Source organism: Schistocerca americana, unplaced genomic scaffold (assembly GCF_021461395.2).
Source record: "Schistocerca americana isolate TAMUIC-IGC-003095 unplaced genomic scaffold, iqSchAmer2.1 HiC_scaffold_640, whole genome shotgun sequence".
Lineage (NCBI taxonomy): Eukaryota > Metazoa > Arthropoda > Insecta > Orthoptera > Acrididae > Schistocerca > Schistocerca americana.
The window spans coordinates 65001-70000 of record NW_025726391.1 but is presented as its reverse complement, the minus strand read 5'-3'; the positions used below and the strand labels follow the sequence as shown (position 1 = coordinate 70000).

Sequence of the window (5000 nt, the reverse complement as noted above, 5' to 3'; positions counted from 1 at the left end):
CAAGCATATGACTACTGGCAGGATCAACCAGGGAGCTGCGTCAACTAGAGCTGAGCAGCCGGCCGCCCGGGAGTGTGTCCCGGGGGCCCGCGCGAACACGCAAGCGTCCGCTCAATTATTCTGCAAACAGGAGGAGGCTGAGCTCCCCTGCACAATACACCTCGAAACCCTCTCAGGTCCCGGCGGCGCGCAGCGCCGTCCTAAGTACTTGGTCGGGTTCGAGAGAGGCGCAATCGCCCGGAGTTTGGCGAGTAGACGCTTTAGGTGCGACCACCCGTGCTCCCAACTGAGCTTGCCGCTGCCGACAGAGGCCCGGGAGCGTGCTGTCGTGGCATTGCCGGCGGGAGACAACACGCGCCACCTACGGTGGCCGGCAGCTCCAACGCCAGCGCCACAGAAGGACAAAAGCCCCACTTGGGTGCCGAAGCGAACTCTCCCAGCACAGCGCACGCGCCAACACGTCCGCACAGCTGCGATACAAACCACCTGCGAGAACCGCAGAGGCGACCGAGCAGCAGACGGCGTCGCGGCGCCGAGCGCCGGGCGGCGGCGCATCCTCAGCGCACACAGTCCTCAATCGGACCAGCACACTGCAGATGTCCACCGCGCTTCGCACCGGGCCCGCGAGGACCTACTTTGGCCGCACGGCGCCGCGTGCAGGGTGCGCCGGCGCGCAGCTGCGCCGCCTGCCGCCTCCGTCGGCCGGCGCGCCTGCCACTGGCCGCCCCCACCAGCCGGCTGTAGCGCGTGCGCCCACGCACCGCGCGGCCAGCACGCCGGGAGGCCCCCCCTCACCGGCCGGGGACGGTCCCACCCAGCCACCGCCGCGTATCGCTTCACACCCACATGCCATTCACGTTCGTGGGCATGGTGGGTATCGCTGAAACAACCGGTTGGTAGCTCAACCGATCGTCGCCATCACTGATTCACCTCTAGCGAGAACAACCGCACCACAACCGTTTACCAGTTGTTCATTTGCGTAACGTCACCAGCAAACGTAGACGTCCATCGCCATTTGCAAATTCAACGATTGTTGCATGCCTGTGTCAGGTGTCACGACACACTATGTCTGCCCACATACACGCAACAACATGTGCACGCTTCGCGAACACGTGGAAGGTGGCCCCCGTACGTATGCGATGTCCATTGCGCGAACGACTGTCAACCGGCCTCTGTCGCATGTCGCAGATGTGGAACGCAGTGCACCATGCTATCACGGTGTGTGAGAAGAGACGACTACGTCTGACAACACGCGCCACTACATCAACAGACGGCTCATGCTGATCGCCATCCACGGCATACCATACTGCAATCCAGCTCTTATAGGGAGACGACACGTAGCTGAGTGCACAATATTTGGACCGTATGGTTCGCCGTTGTTGGCGCAGTCGTGGTACGGTCACACATGTACCACGATGTATCATTCAGTACATGAGGACCAATGTGCAGTACAGTGTGTGATTTGGACGTACAACATCAGCGGACAGTTGACACACGCCGTACCACAACGTAGGCTGTGCTTCGCCATGCAAATGCCAATGAACAACTGCGAAGGGCATTGAGCATGTACGTCCTGCTGCCATCCGCATTACAGTGTATAGCTGCAAGGTGTTTAACATGAAGCGATACTCTGGGGACCAGGCAGTGCGAGTAGCAAACTATATTGCGGGGGTTGCAGTTAGGCAACACCACACTAATTTAACGCGTCGTATGACAATTACAGAGCAGGTTAAGGCCCAACGTGTGTTGGGTTAAGGCCCAACGTGTGTTGGGTTAAGGCCCAACGTGTGTTGGGTTAAGGCCCAACGTGTGTTGGGTTAAGGCCCAACGTGTGTTGGGTTAAGGCCCAACGTGTGTTGGGTTAAGGCCCAACGTGTGTTGGGTTAAGGCCCAACGTGTGTTGGGTTAAGGCCCAACGTGTGTTGGGTTAAGGCCCAACGTGTGTTGGGTTAAGGCCCAACGTGTGTTGGGTTAAGGCCCAACGTGTGTTGGGTTAAGGCCCAACGTGTGTTGGGTTAAGGCCCAACGTGTGTTGGGTTAAGGCCCAACGTGTGTTGGGTTAAGGCCCAACGTGTGTTGGGTTAAGGCCCAACGTGTGTTGGGTTAAGGCGCAACGTGGGTTACGTTAAGGCGCAACGTGGGTTACGTTAAGGCGCAACGTGGGTTACGTTAAGGCGCAACGTGGGTTACGTTAAGGCGCAACGTGGGTTACGTTAAGGCGCAACGTGGGTTACGTTAAGGCGCAACGTGGGTTACGTTAAGGCGCAACGTGGGTTACGTTAAGGCCCAATATAGGTTAGGTTAAGGCCCAATATAGGTTAGGTTAAGGCCCAATATAGGTTAGGTTAAGGCCCAATATAGGTTAGGTTAAGGCCCAATATAGGTTAGGTTAAGGTACAATATAGGTTAGGTTAAGGTACAATATAGGTTAGGTTAAGGTACAATATAGGTTAGGTTAAGGTACAATATGGGTTAGGTTAAGGTACAATATGGGTTAGGTTAAGGCGCAATATGGGTTAGGTTAAGGCGCAATATGGGTTAGGTTAAGGCGCAATATGGGTTAGGTTAAGGCGCAATATGGGTTAGGTTAAGGCGCAATATGGGTTAGGTTAAGGCGCAATATGGGTTAGGTTAAGGTACAATATAGGTTAGGTTAAGGTACAATATAGGTTAGGTTAAGGTACAATATAGGTTAGGTTAAGGTACAATATGGGTTAGGTTAAGGTACAATATAGGTTAGGTTAAGGCACAATATGGGTTAGGTTAAGGCGCAATATGGGTTAGGTTAAGGCGCAATATGGGTTAGGTTAAGGCGCAATATGGGTTAGGTTAAGGCGCAACGTGGGTTACGTTAAGGCGCAACGTGGGTTACGTTAAGGCGCAACGTGGGTTACGTTAAGGCGCAACGTGGGTTACGTTAAGGCGCAACGTGGGTTACGTTAAGGCGCAACGTGGGTTACGTTAAGGCCCAATATAGGTTAGGTTAAGGCCCAATATAGGTTAGGTTAAGGCCCAATATAGGTTAGGTTAAGGCCCAATATAGGTTAGGTTAAGGCCCAATATAGGTTAGGTTAAGGTACAATATAGGTTAGGTTAAGGTACAATATAGGTTAGGTTAAGGTACAATATGGGTTAGGTTAAGGCGCAATATGGGTTAGGTTAAGGCGCAATATGGGTTAGGTTAAGGCGCAATATGGGTTAGGTTAAGGCGCAACGTGGGTTACGTTAAGGCGCAACGTGGGTTACGTTAAGGCGCAACGTGGGTTACGTTAAGGCGCAACGTGGGTTACGTTAAGGCGCAACGTGGGTTACGTTAAGGCGCAACGTGGGTTACGTTAAGGCCCAATATAGGTTAGGTTAAGGCCCAATATAGGTTAGGTTAAGGCCCAATATAGGTTAGGTTAAGGCCCAATATAGGTTAGGTTAAGGCCCAATATAGGTTAGGTTAAGGTACAATATAGGTTAGGTTAAGGTACAATATAGGTTAGGTTAAGGTACAATATGGGTTAGGTTAAGGTACAATATGGGTTAGGTTAAGGTACAATATAGGTTAGGTTAAGGCGCAACGTGGGTTACGTTAAGGCCCAATATAGGTTAGGTTAAGGCCCAATATAGGTTAGGTTAAGGCCCAATATAGGTTAGGTTAAGGCCCAATATAGGTTAGGTTAAGGCCCAATATAGGTTAGGTTAAGGTACAATATAGGTTAGGTTAAGGTACAATATAGGTTAGGTTAAGGTACAATATGGGTTAGGTTAAGGTACAATATGGGTTAGGTTAAGGTACAATATAGGTTAGGTTAAGGCACAATATGGGTTAGGTTAAGGCGCAATATGGGTTAGGTTAAGGCGCAATATGGGTTAGGTTAAGGCGCAATATGGGTTAGGTTAAGGCGCAATATGGGTTAGGTTAAGGCACAATACGGGTTAGGTTAAGGCACAATACGGGTTAGGTTAAGGCACAATACGGGTTAGGTTAAGGCACACATTGTTGTAAGGAAAGGTGTTTTCGGGGGGGGGGGGGGGCTGGTTTGTTGATTGTGATTATCGTAAGTAAATGACTGCGGCATCATCTGATTTGCCACGTCAGGGTGCACCTTTGGCTCATAACAGGCGGCGCTCTGATTCCATGCTTGTGGCAGACCTGTGTCTTTCATTCGTGCCATTGTTTGTGTGGTGTGACAGGAGGCAGTATTGTGATGTTGGGTGCACCCCTGTGTAGGACATGTGTGGGTGTTGGTGGCTTAGCTGAGCAATGGTGGTTGTCGGAAGGGTGGGATATTCTGTTTTCCGAGTGGACCTCCCGGTCTGGTTATGATAGTGTGGATTGTCTAATGTGGCAGAGAGGATGCACTGGGTGTTGTTCCATGCTGGTGCTTAGATATTGTCTGTGTGCCTGTTACAGGCAGAGAGTAGTGCGTGATAAGAGTGTCTGGCTGACGTGTGATTGTGAGCAGAGTCTTTCAGCATGTATACGGACAGTTGTATACATTATCTGTATTCTGATGGCTCTATCTATTACTAATCAGCGCCGTGTATACGTTTAATCCGGTTCCAGTCGAAACTATTGTATCTCTGTACATTAGTGACACGGCGAGCCCGCTATGTAGTTACTCGTCTCGGCAGCTTCCACCGGTGTATGGCAAATGATTATAAGGAATCAGTCTAGTCGTCAATACCGATAGTGTGACGTCACATGTCTGGGGTGGGGGACGCTGCGCCCTTCCGGTGGGTCATGGCCTAGGAAGACTCTTCCCACGCAGGGGGGCTTGGACTGTCATTGACTCTTCCGAGTAATATACTTGCCGTACGTTTTTGCGACTGCGAGTGCAACGCTCACCGGTACCGACATGGATGGAGCGCCTCCTAGCTGCCGCTGAGCATCTGCATTCGTACAGAGAGCAACGCGCTCGCGTCTGTAGCTCGTACGTGGTACAGCTCGCAGCTCATGTATAGGGACAGCGGGAATGTCGCATATTGGACATAACTCTTCATGAAACGCA

General features: G+C 51.6%; 1 non-coding gene across 1 annotated transcript in view; it reads right to left on the bottom strand.

Moving 5' to 3' along the window:
* The window catches only part of LOC124588386, a 1910-nt gene extending 1876 nt beyond the window's left edge, over positions 1–34 (bottom strand). Inside the window, exon 1 of the ribosomal RNA XR_006975746.1 lies at positions 1–34. This exon is cut by the window's left edge and continues 1876 nt beyond it. This is a non-coding gene — a ribosomal RNA (small subunit ribosomal RNA).
* Positions 35–5000: the final 4966 nt, after the last annotated feature.